This window comes from Loxodonta africana, chromosome 7 (genome assembly GCF_030014295.1).
Source record: "Loxodonta africana isolate mLoxAfr1 chromosome 7, mLoxAfr1.hap2, whole genome shotgun sequence".
In the NCBI taxonomy this organism is placed as follows: domain Eukaryota; kingdom Metazoa; phylum Chordata; class Mammalia; order Proboscidea; family Elephantidae; genus Loxodonta; species Loxodonta africana.
The window spans coordinates 18,537,877-18,559,462 of NC_087348.1; positions in this window are offsets into that span (position 1 = coordinate 18,537,877).

The following is a 21,586-nucleotide window of genomic DNA, read 5'->3' on the forward strand; positions in this document are numbered from 1 at the left end:
GCGACTCCATATGTGTCAGGGTAGAACTGGGCTCCATAGAGTCGTCAATGACTCATTTTTTGGAAGTAGATAACCAAGACTTTCTTCCAAGGTGCCTCAGGGCAGACTTAAACCTCCAACCTTTTGTTAGCAGCCAAGCACATTAATCTCTTGCACCACCCAAGGACTCCTTTGCCATCAAGTGGACTCTGACTCGTAGTGATCCCATGTGTGTTAGAGCAGAACCATGCTCCATAGGGTTTTTGATGGCTCATTTTTTGGAAGTAGATCGCCACGCTTTTCTTCCAAGACAGGTCTGGGTGGACCGAAACCTCCAAACTTTCAGTTAGCAGCCAATCACATTAACTGTTTGCACTACCCAGGGACCCCTATGTTCTATGTTGCTGTCACTGTGTGCCATCGAGTTGATTCCAACTCACAGCAACACTAAATGACAACGACACATAACGCTATATGATAGAACTGCCCCCATAGGGTTCTTATAAAAAAAAAAAAAAAAAACCTGTTTCCTTTGAGTCAATTCCAACTCACATCGACATTATAGGACAGAGTGGAACTGCCCCATACAGTTACCAAGGAGTGGCTGGTGATTTGAACTGCTGACCTTTTGGTTAACAGTTGAGCACTTAACCTCTCCAAGGAATTAGGCTGTTTCTCTGATTTTGTAGTCTTTCAGTTTGTAAGCAGCCTCTCCATGGTTTGATATATTGCTTCTCCAGCCCTCATGTAATTCTATGAGCTGCCCAATATCATTTCAATAAATTCCGTTTCTGATTAAATCAGACAATCTATATCTGTTGCTTGCAACCAAGGAGTGCGATTGGTACAGAGATAAATACCAGGATTGTTATAGGCGGGAGGCTATGAGAGAAATTGGAAGAATCAGGGCTTGCCTATTTTGCCTGAAAGAGCGAGAGTATATCTAGTATTGAGATACAGGGTGCAAGCTGACATTCTTTAATCCCATAGTTCATAGTAATGAAACAACAGATTCATCATGAACATTTGTCTCCTGAAATGTGATGCCTGTTAAAGGCAAAGCACTGGGAACTATGAGGCCTTTCTCACATAGCGAAAGGTATAAGGGCATCAGGAATTCAAGAACGCAGTAGACTGGTTCTTCTAAAGGTACTGGGTAGCTTGAGAAAATTGAATGACAGGAGATTTCCTAAATTCTTGGATCAAAACACAAAATAAAAACTGAGGACTTCAAATTATTATGCTTAAAAAAAAAAAATCTCTTAACTCGTTTACTTTAGGGCTGAGATAGTGGAAAAACAAGCCCAACGTGTGAACCATGGGATACCAGATTGTACCATTAGTTGAATTACTTCCCTGTCCAGAGTGAGTTTCTTTTTCACCTAGGTATAAAGTTGTGGCATTAATTAAGAAAGAGTAGGACACAGAGATGCTGGGAAGAGTATAGCAGCCTACTGGAATGGCAACATAATAGAGGATTTGGACATCTCTGAGGATCCCGAATCTCAACCCCATAGAGGCTCCCTTGCTACCTGAGGCATAATCTCTTTCTCTGTGTAATAGAGCTTCCTGCCCTGTTTGGACCTTGGTAACAGCCTTGCCTGAAGGACATACCTTGCATCCCAGTTCTACCAACCCTCATTTTCTTCAGATCTAAGAGTGGAATTTCATTAGAGTTCGATCCCAGTATGTCCAGAAATGTCAGTTACTAATTCAAATCAAGAAGAGAATGTTTACACACTACACAATTAAAAAATCCATTGCCAATCCCACTGCCGTCAATTCGATTCCTATAAGACAGTGTAGAACTGCCTATAAAGACCTATAGTGACCCTATAGGACAAAGCAGAACTGCCCCAAAGGGTTTCCAAGGAGATGCTGGTGGATTCCAACTGCCAATCTTTTGGCTAGCAGCCGAACATTAACCTCTGTCCCACCAGGGCTCCAAAAAATTAAAAGGTCTATCAATTTATAAAGCAAATATCTAAAAGTTCTAAACAAAAGAGTAAAGAATGTAGTTTTAAATTAAGCTAAATTTACTGTTAAGGGCCTGCTTGCCAAGATCTCTTATGGATTATTGGATTCTGGCTTCGAGATAACTTACCGGGGCCCAAACCTCGTAATCCGACAGCCAGGGAAGGAGCTTAGGGTGGTTATGTAGTGAATGGATTTTGACCCATGTAGGCCCAGTTGTTGTTGTTAGGTGCTGTCAAGTTGGTTCTGACTCATAGCAACCCTATGTACAACAAAATGAAACACTGCCCTGTCCTGCACCATCCTCACAATTGTTGCTATGTTTGAGCCCATTGTTGCAGCCCTGTGTCAATCCATCTCATTGAGGGTCTTCCTGTTTTTTACCAACCCTCCACTTTATCATCCGTGATGTCCTTCTCCAGAGATTGGTCCTTCCCAGGGGCAAATTAACCAGTAAGCAAGGTACCTTTGGGCTTACAATAAGTAAGATACTCACTAGCTTAATTGTATTTACTTACTAATTTGTGATGCACAATTTCACACGGATTTTACCACATCAAAACAGATGAAATTGTGCACTACAGATTAATAAGTAAACACAAGTTAGCCCATGCCTACCTTGCTTATTGAGTTATCCATCCCTGGTCCTTCCTGAAAATATGTCCAAAGTACATGAGACGAAGTCTCACCATCCTTGCTTCTAAGGAACATTCTGGCTATACTTCTTCCAAGACAGGTTTGTTGGTTCTTCTGGCAGTCCTTGGTATATTCAATATTCTTCACCAACACCATAATTCAAAGGCATCAATTCTTCTTCTGTCTTCTTTATTCATTGCCCAGCTTTCACACACATAAGAGGCAATTGAAAATACCATGGCTTGGGTCAGGTGCACCTTAGTCCTCAAGGTGACATCTGTGCTTTTTGACCCTTTAAAGAGATCTCTTGCAGCTGATTCGCCCAATGCAATGCATCTTTTGATATCTTGACTGTTATTTCCATGGGCATTGAATGTGGATCCAAGTAAAATGAAATCCTTGACAACTTCAATCTTTTCTCCATTTATCATGATAGGCCCAGTGGATCCCTTGGTTCTTTCTTAGATTGCTGAGTATTTCATTAGAATACACGTTCTCAGAAAATGATGTAATTCTTACATTGGCTCTCTGAAATAAAGACTAGAACAGACCAAGTATAAGCCCCTGGAATGCCTCCTCTCTATAAAAAGAATAAATAAAAAGCAACGCCACATCCATGGGAATCACAACGATTTTGTGCCACCATAAAAAGATTTGAAAGTTTCAAGCATGGTGATTCCTATCACTTTCCCATTTAAATCACCTACCCAGCCAGAATGGGTCTCAGAATGACAGTGGATAATAGCAGGAGCTCAATCAGGTGATGATGTCAATTGTAGCTACTGTTAAAGATACAGTCTTTTACTAGAACAAATCAATACAGCCCTCAGAGCTTGGTTGCAGTCATTGATCTGGTGGATTTTTTTTTCTTTCTCTAACTCAGTAAGCTGCCTTCACCTGATTTAGGCAGCAGTACGTCTTTACTATCTTGCTTTAGAGTTATATCAACTCCCTACCTCTGTGACCTATTTCATCCATAACTATTGATTATCTCACCATATCTCAAGACATCCTACTAATTCACTACATCGATGACATCATGCTAATAGGATTTGAAAAGCAGAGATAAGCACTTAACTCAGGATTTGGTAAGATACATTCATTTCAGAAACTGAGAGACAAATTCCACGAAAATGAGCACACCAGCCCACAGAAGTTTCTAGAAAACTAATGCTCTGGGGAATTTGAGGATATTCCTTCCAGAGTAAAGGTCAAATCAATGTCCTTATTCCCCTTATAGTTAAGAAAAAGATAAAACATTCAATGGATCTCTTTAGATTTAGGAGACAACAGATACCGTATTTGGATTGTGTTGCTCTAATCTACTTAAGCAGGAACCTGAGAGGCTTCCAGCCTTTAGTGGGACCCAGGACATAAAAAGGATCTCCATTTGATACAGGAACAATAGCATGTATCTCTACCTTTTACATCTCCGTCAGCAAATGTGAGATTGCTCAAAAGTTCTGTAGCAAATTGAGATGCTGTGTGGAAATGGCAATCAGCCAAAACAGGAGCAGCATAGGCAAAGACCCTCAGGTTTTAAAACAAAGCCATAAGCCCTGCAGCAAGAAATTACTCTTTTTAGTATGAAAACTCAGTTTGCTACTGAGCTCTGCTAGAGACTGAGAACTTGAACATATAAAAAAAGGTAATCATAAAACTGGAGATTCTTATCCAGAACCAAGTATCTTATCCAACTAGGCTTAAAGTTGGTACGGCCAGAAAGTCTCAAAAACATTATGTTGACTGGAATAAGCCAGACACAAAAGAACACATATTGTGTGATTTCATTTATGTGAAGTTCAGAATTAATAGAAACCAGAATAGTGGAGGGTGGGAGAAGAATGATGGTCTGAACAGAGAGAGGAGACAATTTTCTGGGATGTAGACATCTTCTATATCTTGATCTGTGTGTGTGTGTATACAATTGTATATATTATCAAAAATCATTGAGCTGTACATTTAAGACTAGTACATTTTACTGTATGTAAATCATATCAATAAAGTGCTGTTACATAACAAAAAAAAACTTTATTTGGTAATACTTTACTGCTTCAAAAGCTTTTTTTTTTTAATTTTAAGGAAAAAAAATTTACAACTTCAAGTTTTGCCCAGTACAGTCCCTATTTACACCTGTTTTCTGGCATCCCAGCCAATGTAGCATATTCCCAGATTTTCCATTTTTTTATTATGAGTTATTTGGTAGACTTTGGTTTTGTACTTCAGCTTCTCCCATGGTAATAATTAATAGTGCGTGAGACACGCATGCACTCAACAGAATTGTCACTTTGGCATGTTTTTAAATCTGACAGACAAATCAGCCATAACTTGCCTTTCCATGATTGTTTTTACATTCAATTTAACTAAAATCTCTTGTCCAAGATAGCACGCAAGATGCCGTTCAATAAAACAAAATTTCTCAGACACTAGGGTCTAGGGAATAAGGAAGAAGACCAAAAAAGATTTCATGCTTTTGAATTATGGTGTTGGGGAAGAATATTGAATATACCATGGACTGCCAAAAGAATGAACAAATCTGTCTAGGAAGAAGTACAGCCAGAATGCTCCTTAGAAGCAAGGATAGCAAGACTTTGTCTCACACACTTTGGACATATTATCAGGAGGGCTCAGCCCCTGAAGAAGGACATCATGCTTAGTAAAGCAGAACAAAAGCCAGTGCCGTCGTAAAGCAGAGGGTCAGCAAAAAAGAGGAAGACCCTGGATGAGATGGATTGACACAGTGGCTTCAAAAATGGGCTCAAACATAACAATGATTGTGGGGATAACACAGGACTGGGCATGTTTCAATCTGTTGTTCATAGGGTAGCTATAAGTTGGAACTGACTCACCGGCACCTAACAACAACAACAGGGTCTAGGAACAGCTAGTTTCTCTGGCTTAGGGCAGTTGTAGAGAAGTATTTGACACTGATGCCCTTGAAGTTACTTGATGTACCAGCCACACATATTGTGCCCCTCCCATGGCTTGGGAGATGCATGAAACCAACAGGTTGTCCATTAGTAGACTTTTAGGTATAAATGGAAAATGTGTAGGAAACAGAACCGAGATCTGCTGCTGTAGAGCATAGAGAGAGTTATCTGATACAATGGTTCAGTCAATTTTTTATTTTACTGTTTGGCAACACTTGCATATTTTACAATAAACACTGTCTGTAGCAATGGACTCAAAAAGCAGAAGCACTTGTCTCTCAAGAAAGTTGATGATAAACACATATTTTGCATGAAATGTCAACCTTTATCAGCCATTGTGGAAGTCATAACGATGTCACTGGTGACTTGAGAATCAGAAGATACAAATCTGCTGAAAATGCACCAATATTTGCTTTCAAAGATGCTGCCTGGTGATAAGGGTTTATAGTAGGGCTGCAGGAGATGTGTTCACATATCAGTCTGTGAAGCTGACTTCTAGTTCTTATCAAATGACTGCTCTGCAAGGTTACTTTAACTCATTTTTTTAATTCCGAACATTTTGCACACAAAGAAGAATTAAAGCAAACCTGTTCATGTACTGGATCATAGCAAAAGAACTATTTCACACAGTGAAAGGATAACAGTTTTATATCAGTGTCATTAAATACTTCATACAGAAAATCATTTAGAAAAATCCAGTGATTTGACTTTTCCATCCACTTCATTGGAGTAAAGCTATCAAAAGTTCGTTCTGCCAAAGACGGTATATCTGGCATTATGGTGAAGAGTGTTGTAAATTCAGATAAAAATCTCAACCTTGAAGACAATACTGTTTGTTTTTGTGAAATAACAGAAATACAAATTTTAGTGAAGCATAGCATTATGATTAAAAAAATACATATTCTTATTGAACCATGAAACCTGTGGAACAGACATGGATTTGAAATTAGTTATAAGACACAAAATTATCACATCTGTACAAGCTGTGATGGTATCAATCAAAATAGAAGCTATAGTTGTCAAAATGTACAAATATTTTCATTTAGTCACAATTAAAGAAACTGAGTTACAAGACATTTGACTAAGATGGGGCTGAATACCAAAAAAAAAAACAAAACAAAAAATCTTTCTGTATGGAAGTTCATTATTGCTTCCCTGCCTCTTATCCACAGGATTGCAGAAGTGTTTAAAGCCTCCTTTGCAATCGATCTAAGTGACCTACAATAGTATTGAACTCATTTGTGAGCTGTTCTCAAAACTTTTATTTTATTCAAAATCATTTGGAAATCATTGGTCTTTCTCAAAGCATGGAGCGAATGGAGCACAAAAACCTTCAAATCTTGGAGGCTTTAGCAAATTCTAAGTATCGTAGACAAGTCATGCGAAGTGGAAAACATTGAAATTTATCCTTTCTAAAAGAAGGGTGAAACTGAACATAATCAATAAGCAAAAACAGTGTACAAGATGTTAATTCTAAAATTACATAATTTGGCTTGGAATATATTGACTAGAGGCAAGTCCCTTTGATGGAGTGCCCAATTTTAACTGAATAAATTTATATTCTGAACTGGAATGGAATAGTTGATAAGGTCAGTGGTTTTGCAGCATCTAAATGTGGTGAAACATTCAAAAGAATCATTATTTTATGATTTTTGTCTTGTAAAAATTTGTCAAAGAAAAGTACTCCAACTGGGGGCAAAAAAAATTGCATATGTGAAAATATAGGTGCTAAAATATTTATACGTGTCAAAATGGAAGAAAAAAATTGCTATCCTATAGTTAGAAAAGTTTGCTTGGAACTTATAAGATGCCTCTATGAGGAGAAATACTGGGAATACTGCATGGTTTAAAGTTAGCAAAGGTGTGTGTCAGGATTGTATCTTTTCACCGTACCTAGTCAATCTGTATGCTGAAAAATAATCCAAGAATCTGGACTATATGAAGAAGAACAGGGCATCAGGATTGGAGGAAGACTCATTAACAACGTGCATTATGCAAATGACACAATCTTGCTTGAAGCATTTTGTTGATGAAGATCAAAGACTACAGCCTTCAGTGTGGATTACACCTCAAAATAAAGAAAACAAAAATCCTAACAATTGAGCCAAGCAACATCACAATAAATGGAGAAAAGATTGAGGCTGTCAAGGATTTCATTTTATTTAGATCCACAGTCAACACCCATGGAAGCAGCAGTCAAGAAATCAAAAGATGCATTGCACTGGGCAAATCTGCTGCAAAAGCTCTCTTTAAAGTGTTGAGAAGAAAGATGTCACTTTGAGGACTAAGATGCACCTGACCCAATCCATGGCGTTTTCGCTTGCCTCGTATGCACATGAAAGCTGGGCAATGAATAAGGGAGATCAAAGAAGAATTGATGCCTTTGAATTATAGTGTTGGTGAAGAATATTGAATATACCATGGGCTGCCAAAAGAACAAACAAATCTGTCTTAGAAGAAGTACAGCCAGAACACTCCTTAGAAGCGAGGATGGTGAAGCTTGTTTCTCACATACTTTGGACATGTTATCAGGAAAGATCAGTCCCTGGAGAAGGACATTATGCTTGGTAAAGTGGATGGTCACCAAAAAAGAGGAAGACCCTCCATGAAATGGATTGACACAGTGGCTGCAACAATGGGTTCAAGCATAACAACAATCACGAGGATGACGCAGGACCGGACTATGTTTCATTCTGTTGTACATAGTGTCATTATGAGTTGGAACCAACTCAATGGTACCTGACCACAAAGGGATAAAAGCTATGTTTCCATTAAGAAAATATTATAGTTCACTGCAAAAAAATATGGATCAATCTTACTAACATAATGTTGAGTAAAAATTCATGTATGATATGAATTTTTCTAAATGTATGTTATGCTTCAGTGACATTTTTTGAAAATATTATCCTCTATAGAAAATAGTTACCAAAACCAATTCCCGCCAAGTTGATTCCAACTCATGGCACCCCCATGGGTTTCAGAGTAGAACTGTGCTTCATAAAGTTTTCAATGGCTGATTCTTCAGAAGTAGATCACCTAGCCTTTCTGCCAAGGTGTCTCTGGGTGGCCTCAAACTGGCAACCTTTCACTCAGCAGCCACGTGTGTTAACCATTTGCACTATGCAAGGACTCCAAAAGTCAGTTGAAGGCCATTAATTTCATATTAAAAAAAAAAATTCATATTTAGTAACCAAAAAATGCAACTTTGAGGAAGAGAGCAATTTTTTGAAAAAGAGTAAAAATACGGTCATATTGAAAAATACCAGCGACACAATATTAGAATCAGATATGACTAAGAAACTGATTAAATAATTATTCTGCTTACAGTTCAGAGAATCGATATGAGTTTTTTTGTTTTGTTTTAATCTACATGAATATATGTAATTTTAATTTTGAAAGTACGTTCTCTCCTCACTTATCTACGTGGTTAAAACTTATCTACATGGTTAGGTTCCAAAAAACAGATCATTACACAAAATCAGCATTACTTGAAAATAGAGGATGTCCACATCAAATCACAAAATGGAGGATGACAACATCATTATGTAACTGCCAAACCACTGAGAATCATGATCCAGCCAAGCTGACACATCACCTTAACCATCACAGCCAGGGTTACTCTCACCTCATAACTCAGTGTTCATCACTGCTAAAGTACTTCGTTAATGTGCAAAATAGATGGTAGATTTTTTACTGTTGTAAATGTGAAATGTTGGATAACAAGATAGTAAGTGAGGAAAAGGTGTAGTTTTTTTATTACACCTAGGTATCTAGTACTTTTTGCTATATAGCAAAGCACCTTAAAATTTAGTGGATTTAACCAACAACCATTTGTTTAGCTCACATTTCTACAATTCAGCAATTTGGATTGGGCTCAGTTGGTCCGTTCTTCTGGGATCAACATGAGTTGGAATCAACTCATCTGCAGCTGGTTCAGGGCCTTCCAGACGTCACTGCAGAAGGCTATGAGGCAGAGCCAGAAGTCGTGCAGTTAGGCTGCTGGGGCAATGGAGCCAGTGAAACCAGAGTGTTACCTTTAATGTGAGGCATGGGCATATCTGGGTAACAGTCACAAAGCAAATCCCTCTGAGAAGGCTCCTGTAAGCAACTCTAAGCACTTGTGGGGCCAGTGTGCTGTTATCACAGGCAGAGACAGGTCCCAACTGCTGGGGAGACAGGGAGAATTTCTCCTGGGCTGGTTTCCCCTCCTCTCTTTCTCTGAGGTTCCTCCCTGTAAAATAAGGGGACTGGACATGCCATCTCAGCTGTGTATGGTAGACAAAGTTCGTATCCATGGAGCCGAATCTCAGGACTCTGCACATTTCCTGCTCCTTGGTGCCCCCTTTAGGCTGAAGAGTGCACAAGTGCTGCCCATGTTCTCTCTCACACCCACCCTCTGGACCAAAACTGTTCCCTGGAGTACTCGCCCCTAAAAGCTGCTTGTTGGTGTTGTTGCTATTGTTGTTGTTGTCAGCTGCCATTGAATCAACCCCTGACTCATAGTGACCCCATGCACAACAGAACTAAACATTTCCTGGTCCTGTACCATCCCCATGATAGGTTGCAGATTGCACCATTATAATCATAAGGTTTTCAATTGCTGATTATTGAAAGTAGATCACCAGCCGTTTCTTCCTAGTCTTTCTTGATCTGGAAGCCCCGTGAAACCTGCTCAGCATCACAGCAACATGCAAACCAACACTGATAGACGGGTGGTGGCTGCACTTGAAATGTATCAGCAGGGAACCAAACCTGGGTCTCCCGCATGGAAAGTGAAAATTCTGCCACTGAGTGAGAGCTGCTATTTCCACAAATACGCTATTGTAACTGTGTCTCCAATCCTGGCATAGCCATCCCTTATTTTTCTCAGCACTTTAAAATTCACAAAGCTTTTTCAAATGCCTAATTATCATGTTTAAACTTCTCAATAGCCAAGTGAGCAAGGAAAGCAATATCACTTCCATTTGACATGAAATGAAAGTGAGACCCACAGAGACTGAATTCCTGCTCCCATTCACACAGCCAGCAGGGAGTGAGTGGCAGTCTATGTTGTCACTTGAGAAGGGGCTGAGTGCTCACATTAGTGGCTCCTCCACAGGGTGGGGGCTCATTCCCATGGTTGGAGGTAGGGAGCATAGAACAAAGAAGCATTTCAGACAGGAGCATGGAGGCGCTTGGCCTCCTGGGACTTTTCGTGGAGCTCATGATTGTCCAACCTGCTCTTGGAGGCAGCCTGGGTGACAGCCTGGGTGACTCAGGTTCTACTACCTTCCTCCACCGTGGGGAAATATTTCCAAACACGTGGGCAGCCGGCCTCACCCAAGTAAGGGCAGGACAACAAGGCAGAAGGTAGCCTGGCAGGTGATGCCCTGCCCTGCCTCTGCAAAACAACCTAGTAACTCAGAGCAGGCCCAGGGCAGGATCCAGGGCACTTGGTTGCTAAGCCTTTACCTTCCCTTTTCTGCCTGCATGACCAGGGCTGAATCAGCTTCCCCTCTGAAGATGACACCAATATACCTGCTTTACATGGACTACCATGAGGACTAAATGTGAAAATGGGTTGAAAGGTGCTTTGAACAGTGTAAAGTTGTCATCAGCCCTGATACTGCCCTCAGGTGCACACCTGGATCTCTCTGGAGCAATAAATGTGCTTGTCCCAAACAGACCAGCCCAGCTGTCCAGGCCCGGAATGACCCAAATGAAACTAAGTTCCATTGGATCTCTTAGCTTATCCATGTTTCCTGCCTGTTCAGGGTTTCCTAGTCTGCCGCAGTGCAAAGGACACAATTCCAATGCTTCCCTTTCTAGCCTGAGTCTGGAGTCTCCTTGTCCTCTCCACAGCCCCAGTCTCTCCTAGGCCAAGGGTATGGCTATTGCAATATTCACCTACTTATGTTGTTGTTGTTGTTAGGTGCTGTCAAGCCAGTTCCAGCTCAAAGCAACCCTATGTACAACAGAACAAAACACTACCCGGTCCTGCACCATCTTCACAATGGTTGCTATGTTTGAGCCCATTGTTGCAGTCACTGTGTCAGTCCATCTCATCAAAGGTCTTCCTCTTTTTTGATGACCTTCTATTTTACCAAGCATGATGTCCTTCTCCAGGGACCGGTCCCTCATCGTAACATGTCCAAAATACATGAGGCAAAACTCACCATCTATCTTTCAAGGAACACTCTGTCTGTATTTCTTCCAAGACACACTTGTTCATTCGTCTCAGTTGTACTCAGAAATTAAATTCAGACCTGGAAGGAGCCTCAGAGGCAATTAAGTCCCACGGCATGAAACTGGGGTCCTTTTATGTCGGGGATTCTGTGAAGAGGCCCAAGAGGGGCTAGGGGAATGTCGAGCAGACAAACCTCTGGCCCCGCCTCATACCGGGCATCCCCACATCTATTTGCTTTTACGTATGGAGTGTCTATGTATTGTGTTATGAAAGGATTTGGCTGTTAAAATAAAGTTTGTAAACCACCTGTTGAATCCAACATTTTCCTATCATAGAAGAGGAAACTGAGGCCTACGGAAGAGGAGGTGAATGGCCCAACATCAGAAATCCTGGCAGGACTGGGAATAGAATTCAGACCAAAAGCAAGTTCAAACTAAACTCGAAGTTCAAACTCCCTCTGCACGTGCCACCTGTGGACACAGCACCACCCCAGGCCAGTTAAGCCCAGGAGAGGGCCTGCGGTCACAGACAGGAAAATTGCTTTCACTGGCTTGTTTTCCAGCCTCTCCCTGGAGGCCAGGGCCTTTCCTGCACACAGATTAATTTTGGTTTTGAAGATTATGGGGTGTGAGCAGGCTCTGAGGCAGGGACCTCTGACTCCTTCATAAACACAGGCCTCCATGGCAGGGTCCCCACAAGAAAAGAGCTACTGAAGGGCAGGGTGCGTGTCCCCCTCTCACCTGGATGAGGATGTCTCTGCCAGTCACCTGGGCCAAGAAGTGAGGAACAGTTGTAGACGGTCTCAGGGCTGGCAGTATGTGAGACACAACGATGGAGCTGCTGGGGACCAGGGCTGGAAGGGGGTCACAGAGCCCTGGAGAATTCTCAAAGCCATAGTCATGTAGGGCAAAACCCACTGTCACTCATTCCCCTTCTCTTTGGTATCTCCTGGAAGCACCAGCAGGTGAACCTAGACCTTCTGGAGGAAGAAGGTCCAGATGCTCTGAGAACAGAGGACCCCCCAGCCACACACCCACAAGAAAGGACAGTCACCATGCTCCATCCAGTGTTCCTTGTGGCTCTGCTCTCAGCAATACCCATGGCAAATGTTGTCTGGGCCCTTGACTACCTGCCAATGTTCAGATCCTCGGACTCCGTCTCCACTGAAGGAGACATGCTCATCAGAGCTGTGACCCCCTTACACGCAGTGCTGAATCAGCCAGAAGTCAAGTTCCAACAGCCTCTGGAGCAGCTGCTATGCCAAAGTGGGTCAAGCACTCTACCCCTGGGGAGAGAGGGAGGAATGAGGGAGAGCAACCTTCCTGAACACTGTAGGCAGCTGGGGGCCCCAGATCTGCTACCTACCCTTCAGGGCAGCCCTGGCAGGGAGATCTTGGTGGGGAAAGCCCCTCACTGTGAGTCCTCTCAGTCTTTTGGGTCTCAGTGGGAGTGGGCGAGTTGTAGCTAGAACAGTGCCATAGTAAGGGACTGAGCCTACTCTGGACAGTGTGCCCCCAGGAAGGGCCTTCAACAGCCTATCATGGGTGACATGACCTAGCAGAAGGAATGTGTACCTGGGTATTAGAAACTTGGTTCTAGTCCTGCTTTCTCTCCAGGTTGCTAAGTAACCAAAGGCAAGTCCCTTTCTCTAACTGGGCCTCAACACGCAACCCCATGCATAATGCTAACATTCCTTAACATTAATCAAGGGCAGAGCTCCAGAACTTGGGCCTGGGCATGGTTTCAGAAGCATAGTAGCTAGAGCGGTGGTAGGATTCATGTATGGGCATGTTCTTGGGGCCAAGGAGAAGGCAGCCTGAGGTACACCTTGTCATCCACCTTTCCCTGAGACAAACTTTCACAAAGCTTAGCCAAGCTTTCAATCTTTGAGTGTGGCTCAACTGATCCAGAAAGACGCCCAGGAAGAGTGTAGATAAGACCCCCACCCCACCCTTCTCCATGTCTGTCTTTTCATATCTGGATCTTTGTCAAATGCATCCTGGTGCATGTCTTTCACATCTGCTCCTAGCTGTCTGCCTGGGTCTGGCTGTTTGTCTTTGCATGTGTTTGTCTGTGTCCGGCTGTGCCTCTATCGTCTGTCTCACTGTGATATGGCTACCTGTCTCTCCATGCATCTGTCCCCATCACTATAGTCTGTGTCTGCCTGTCTCCCTGTCTCATTCACATCTGAGTGCCTGACTGCCTCATCTGCATCTGAATCATTTATCCCAGTCTGTGTGTCACATCCATTTGACATCCAATCTGCCAGGGGCCTGCCTCAGTTTGAAGAATCAAAGGCATCAATGTGCTTGCATTGCCGTCAGCTTCTCTCTGCATGTCTGTGAGTCTGAGTGTGTGTGTGTGCGTGTCTGTGTGGATGTCTATCTGTCACTTTGTATGTCTCCTTGTCAATCTCTGAGACACTGCCAGCCTTCCTTCCTGTCTGTCTACTTGTGTGTGTGTGCCTGCCCTGGAACCCCTAGAGCCCCCAAAGCTTCTTTCTCATCACCTTCCCAAGGAAAACTCCTGAGGCTGTTTTGTGTGGCTCTTTAGAATGCTACTGACCAGTCCTAACACCCTTTGTCCTTCACCCCCTCTAAGATTCAAAGTCCACTTTGTCCTTCAAGCCCTGGGCCTTCTCTTTGCTGTGGCTGAGGTGAAAGGAGACCCAACTATACTGCCCAACATCACCGTGGGCCTGCATATCTATGATTCCTGCATCTCAGGGATCCAGGCCCTGGGAAGCACGCCACCCCTGCTGTCCAACCAGCCCCAGCCTACACCCAACTTCAGCTGTGGCCCCCAGCAACTGCTCCTGAGTCCAAGCACATGGCTGAGCTGCTCTCTGTTTACAGAATCCCTCAGGTGAGCAATATGCATGGGAGGGGGAAGCCACTTGAACACTGGTTGGTTGCATAATGACAGCAAGACGCTAGAGGGTAGAGCTGCACATGGTAGAAGGAGCATGGGCTGTGACCTTGGGAAGGTCTCTCCCTTCCCTGGGCCTTAGAGTTCCCTTCTACAGAACAGGGCAGCTGGTGTGGGCTAGATCTGTGGCTCCCTGATGCTGGGCCAGGGCTTGGTGCTGATCAGTAATACTGTTTTGGCTGGTTTGTAGCAAAATGACAAAGCAGCAACGCTGGGTGCAAACGTGTCAACGTGAGGTTGCCAGCTCTCCTTTTGGAAAAAGACCGTTCTGTACTCTAAGAAAAGATTCTTTCTCCTCTTCTGGTGTTAAAATGTCCTTCTTGTTTATGATTTGGTAGAAAACAGTGGTTTTATTTTTCTAATAAACTTTCTTGGCAAAATAAAAATGTGGTCCCCTTAAGCTAAACTCCCAAATGAATTGTTTTAATATTTGTTAAACAGCCTGGGACCCGTAGAACTAATGATCCTGTCACTCTCTAACAGTCCATGATCTGAGGGCTGATGGAATTATTTATTATTAGTTGCCATTGAGTCAATTGCATGTCCTGGCCACCCCGTGTATGCAGAGCAGAGCCATGTTCCATAGGATTTTCAAGGGTATGAACTTTCAGAACCAAGTCGCCAAGCCTGTCTTCCAAGGCATCTCTAAGTTGGTTCAAACCACCAACCTTTCAGCTAGTAGTCAAGAGCTTAACCATTTATGCTACCCAGGGAGTCAGAGGGATGATGGTAGCAACTTGGTTTCAGGGAGTAGGAGGAGGTACTATAGGGAGGAGGAGGGACTTTTGCCTAAATCAAAACGCTGCCTATATTTGTCCAGTAAGCCAGTTGTCATCCAGTCAGTTCTGACTCATGGCAACTCCATGTGTGTCAGAGTAGAACTGTGCTCCGCAGGGTTTTCAATGGCTGGTTTTTCCAAAGTAGATTACCTGTTTTTTTTCCTAAGGTGCTTCTGGGTAGACTTGAACTGCCATCATTTCAGTTACCAGCTGAGGATGTTAACCATTTGCACCACCTTCAAGTTTTTAGCTCACTGGAACCTTTATTTCTCAGTATCAAAATTTATACGGTATATAAATACAAAATCCTTTGCACCCCTTTAGTTCCCTGCTTCCCCCAACCACACCCCAAGATATGTTCTTTAGTCTACTGCATTCCTTCTTAAGAAGGTACGTTGGCTTCTCAAGCCTGAGCTAACAGTCTTTGAAGGACCTGGATACTGCACACATCAAAGGCCGGTGAAATAAGAATTAAAAACTAAAGGCAGAGAGGGGAGGAATGAGACCAGGTCACAGGGCAGCAGCCTACACATTTGTGCATACTGAGCAGAGGTGCTGGGATGTTCTGGCAAGGAATACACAGCCCAGTTTCTTCTCCCAGATTAACCATGGATCTCAACACCCCCAGTTCTCCAACAGTCTCCACCTCCCGTCCTTCCTGTGCACAGTGCTCAGCAATGCCCACCAGCCCTGGGTCCTGGCCCAGCTCTTGAGTCACTTTAACTGGACCTGGGTAGGTCTGGTGGGCGCTGACAACGGCAACTTTGAGTGGCTAGATCAGCAGCTGCAGGAGGAAATGAGGCATGGGGATGGCTGCCTGGCCTTCTCAAAGAAGATCAGCAGCCCCGGCAACAGCATCAGCAGCACAGCCAGAACCACCGCTTAATCTCCTGCTGCCAGGGTCATTGTCTGTGACTGTTACCGCTTTCACGTCAGGCTCCCAGCTAAGGCCCTTTGGGAGAAGAATGGACCAGGAGGATGTGGATCTTCTCTACATCCTTCTTCTATGACCCCTTGGTGCTAGGACCCAGGGCCCAGGAGCTGCTTAATGGCAGCTTGGTCCTGGCCATACACTCAGGGGTAATGCCTGGCTTTGAGGACTTCCTGTTGGCGCTTTGCCCAGCTATATACCCAGGCAACAGTCTGATGAGGAAGCTGTGGGAGAAGCTACAGGGATGCAGGTTGCCTGTGTCAACTCCTTCTACCTAAAGTGCCAGAGATGCGACCAAGCACTGCACAGGGCTTGAGAGCATGACAGCCGCTCACCTGTCTGTCTTTAAACTTTCAGATCTGACCGCCACTTACCAAGCCTATGTGGCAACCAAAACCCTGCTGGCGGCTTATCAGAACCTGGTGTCCTGCGCCCCAGGAGAAGGGCCATTCCTGGGAGGTGCATGTGCCAGTGCACACAATGCCAAGCCATGGCACGTGAGCAGCCAAGACCCCCTACCTAGTCCCTGTTCATCCTAGCTTGTATGAGTCAGAAAATAGCAGAGAGGCACCATGACCTAGTGACAGAGCACTGACTTGGGCTCTAGTCCCGAGATGGCATTTATGATGACCTTGTCATTTACTTTCTCTGAGCTTCAGCTTCCACTTCTGTGTTGCTGTCATTAGTTGCTGTCTAGTCTGCTCCAATTCACACAACCCCTTATATGACAGTACAAGACATTACTTGTTCCTGCCTCATCTTAAAGGTCGTTAGTATGTTTGAGTCCATTGTTACAGCCACTGAGTACTTTGAGTGCCTTCCCATCTAGGGAGTCATCTTCCAGCACTAGATCAGATAATATTCTGTTGTAGTTCATAGGGTTTTTAACAGCTTATTTTTGGAAGTAGATCATCAGGCCTTTCTTCCTTAATCTGGAGGCCCTGCTAAATCCTGTCCACTATAGGTGACCCTGCTAGTGTGTAAAATACTGGTGGCAGAGCTTCCAGCATCATAGCTACATGCAAACCAGCACCATACAACAAACTGACGGATGGGTGGTAGTTCTCCTCTGTAGAGTGAGTATAATACTACGTACAGTAGAGGACTGTACATTAGCAGTGCACGTTATCAGTTATAGTTCTTTGTGGTGGTACAATGCTGCTAATAATGGTGGCGATACGAGAACTGCAAGGAACCTTTGAGATCAACTGATCCAATCCCCTTCAAGGACATTGGAAATCTGAGAATCAGAAATGGGAGGTCACAAAAGATGGGAGGCAGAGCCAGGACAGAACCCAGTTGTCTTGGTGTCCAGGCCACTACATGCCAATGGTAATGTGCAACAAAAGCAATATGAGCTCCATAGCAGGAGAGAACAATCCAAAAAATTAGGAAAATGGGAAATCTGAAGTGTAGAGCCCACAACCCAACACCTCACCCATTCTTCTTCTGCTGCTCAGTGATGGGGACAGAAAGGGGAGAGGGTGAATCTTCCCCCCATAATCTGAGAGGTAGTGCTCAAACAGTCTCAAAGAGGGAATGTGACAGACTTGGGTGGGCAAAGGCCTCAGCCAACATCTTCAAGAAAAGGGCATTGGATTTTCAGCCAGAAGAGGTGGGTCTGGGTTCTTAGCCTATCAATGTTCTGCATGACCTAGAATAAGCCTCTTTGCCTCTGTGGACATTCTTTAGGTACTTTGGTCAAAAGAACTGGAAGAGAATGTGAGTTGTAGATCCAGAAACAGCCACTCCAAAGCCTCTGGTGGTTTTCCCAAAAGTCCTTCTATTCTACCACTGAAGCTGTTCCCAGAGGAATGATACTGGGGCTTTAATAGTCTCATAATCTGAGGTTCTCTCACCTGTGAAGGTTGGAGGAATTAGAGTTTGCAATACATATCTGCTTTTAACCAAAAAACATTCTCCATCAGCCACACTACTGAGATGAACAGATGGTTCTTTGAGGGCAGGATTGAGTTGTCGCATCCTAGGTACTGATCATGTCCAGCACAAAGAAGGATGCTAAGTAACATGTATGAACAGATGTTGTAACATTGGATAGATGGAGACACCCATATCCATAAGACCAGCTTGCCAATGAATTGATCTTAGGCAAAACCCAACACTTCCATGAGTTTGACTTTCACTTCTCTAGCACCCCCCGCCATAGATTAATGCAAACTTGGAAGATGAGAAAATAGGGTTCCTTCTTCATAAAAGGTGCAGAGGTAGTGTGTCTCTCTCCAAGTACAGACGTGGGAGAATGCTCTGGAAGGAACACTTTCTAGTGATGTGGAGGAAGCTTTTGCTCCTCACTGGTTTCTTTCCCTCCATCTTCTATCTCTGTCTCAGGTGCTGCACTACACCCAGAAGTTTCGCTTCACCACCAGAGTCCAGGAAGAGGTTTTCTTCACCAAAGATGGGGAGATGCTGTCAGCGTTTGACTTTAAAAATACCTACGTCCTCCCAGACCAAAGCTGGCAGGTAGCCATTGTTGGGCACTTTGACCTCAGGTCACCTCCTGGAAAACAGCTGCTGATAAATGACAGCGCTATTATCTGGGTAGGTAAGATCTTAAAGGTGAGAACTGAGAACCTCCTAACAACCAAGACTGCCTAGCACCTCACACATCCCAAGCACTCAGGAATATTTTTTTATATTGAACTGATTTAGAGAACTTGGTGGTCAAAGAGGTAGGATCATTGACTCAGACAATTTTCAAACTGTTTATCAAACAAAACCTTCCAAAACTTCTCCCTGCCTTCCACAATAAGTAATAAAAAAAAAAAGGAAAAGACAAAAACTGCTTGTTAAAGGTAAGAACAATTCATGAGCAAGAGGAAAAGTGAGTTATATGTAATTGTCAATTAGAGTATTCCCTGAGAGAGTCTACCTAAAGTCACCATTATTTCAGTCTTTGCAGCCTACTATCAAGAAATAGACAATTGATGTCAAGCTTTTTTAAGTAATGGACAGTATCCCACAGAACTCCATTAGTCCTTTCCTGGACCCCTAAGTATTTAAGGTCACCAGGTGGACTTCTAATTTAACGGTGTTTTCACCTCAATGGTCATGCTATGCCAACTGCAGTTGTCTCCAACTCATCCGGGCAGAGACAAACACTCCCTTCTCTGAGCAACTCTAATATTTTCTACATATCTCTATAATAAGAGTATGTATAGTATATTCTCCACCATCTTCAGTGATTTCAAACTTGTTCCCTTGGTCTCACTTTGATCAAGACTGTCTTTTTCCATTCTGATGACTATCACACCCAATGTCCAAATTCCCCACCATGGGAGGAGGGACCGAAGAGATGGCAGCTGATGAGGAGAACAGCAGGATAGAGTTCCAGTGGAGAAATGAGCATCGTTGCTCCAAAGACAAAAAGCTGACTCCTGGTTGTTGGGATCTTCACTCAACACTGTCTCAGGTGCCTCATGGCTGCCTAGTGCTTGTCTTCTTCAAAAGCCTCTCCTACCCAGACCATGGAATTCTTTTATTATCCAGTCTGTCCAAGGAAACTCATTCTACAAGCAGAATCTGAATTTCAGTGGTTCTCAACAGGGTGGTTTTGTCCCTAGGAGACATTTAGGCATGACTGGGGACATTTTTTGAGCCCTGGTGTCACAGTGGTTAAGAGTTCAGACTGTTAACCAAAAGGTCAGCAGTTCGGATCCATCAGCTACTGCTTGGAAACCCTATGTGGTAGTTCCACTCTGTCCTATAGGGTTACTATGAGTCAGAACAAACTTGATGGCAATGGGTTTTTTGTTTGTTTTTTTTTTTTTTTGGAAGACAATTTTGGTTCTGTCAACTGGAGGGGAGGCATGCTACCAGCCTCTAGAGAGTAGAGGCCAGGGTAGATTCTAAAACCCTATAATACACAGGACACCACCCCACAACAAAGAACTATCTGGCCTAAATGTTAGCAGTACAAAGATTTGGGAACCCTGGTTTAATAGCTTAGCTAGTGTTTGTAGTCTTTGTTTCTAATGCACCTTAAGTCATTCAGCTCTTATTTTGGGAGATGGGGGAGAAATGAGTGCCTTGAGATACAAATGAAGGTATTTGGTGAGCCCAGGGTGGAGGACCAACTTCCCAGTTGATACTTCAGAATAGTATTCCTCCTCACAATGTTCCAGGCACTGTGGTATGGGCTCCACTTGCATCATCTCATTTAATCCTTATATAATCCTCAGAATAGGTCCTGTTACTACCCCGTTTTATTGAAGAGAAAACTGAGGCTTAGAGAGATTAAGCTTAAGGTGACACAGAATTCCAACCCAAACCTATTTCCTCCTAGAGGTTTGTTGGTCTCCCCATCAAACTGACATCCTTGAGGGCTCAGGCCATACTTACTTGTTGCTATTTCCCTAATACTCTGCACAGTACCTGATGCATGGAATGGTTCAATAACTACTTGAGCAAAGGAGGTTGGGAAGGGAAAGAGGGAAGGCAAGAAGAGGGAGTAAAGACAAGGTTAAGTTTTGAAAGGAAGGACAGGGAAAGGAGAAGAGACAGAGGGATCCATTAAGTAAGAATGACGTGGCTAATTCCTCTGAGACCTGGTTACACAGATGCTACTCGATCTCCCATTCAGTCTCCCCAGTGCCTTCTCTCCTTTAATGTGTAGGTTCCTTCCTCTGTCTGCAACGAAAAATGCCCCATGGGGACCAGGAAGTCAATTCAATATGAGAAGTCAAAATGCTGCTATAGATGCCTCCAGTGTCTATCAGGAGAAATCACCAAGACACCAGGTAAGGAGGGAGGCTGGCTTTTTGTCAGGGAGGAGCCAGCCAGCAGCTGTAGGGTGCTTCAGATGACAGCTGCCGTCCACATCAAAGAAGATTCCTTTGATGGGAAAGAAAAGTCCAGGGGAGAGAAAGCCAAAAAGATGAAGTCAATGTGTCCTTCTCATATGCTATACTAAAGCCATTAAATGTCATGCATCTGTTCTTTCTTTCATCAACCTTAAGTTTGTCCAAATCCTGTGGCTAGTTTGGTGTGTAGTAGTCCATAAATGCTAAAAAAAAAATCTCCCTAATGACAATCTATATTTTACTAAGATGTAATTCATTCAATAGACAGACATCAACTGGCATCTACCGTATACAGCCATTGTGCTGGTTACAAGGGAAAACCAAGCCCCTTGCTATCAAGTTGATTCTAACTCATGGCAACTCCATGTGTTGCAGAGTAGGACTGTGTTCTATAAGGTTTTTAAGGCTGTTACCTTTCAGAAGCAGATCACCAGGCATTTCTT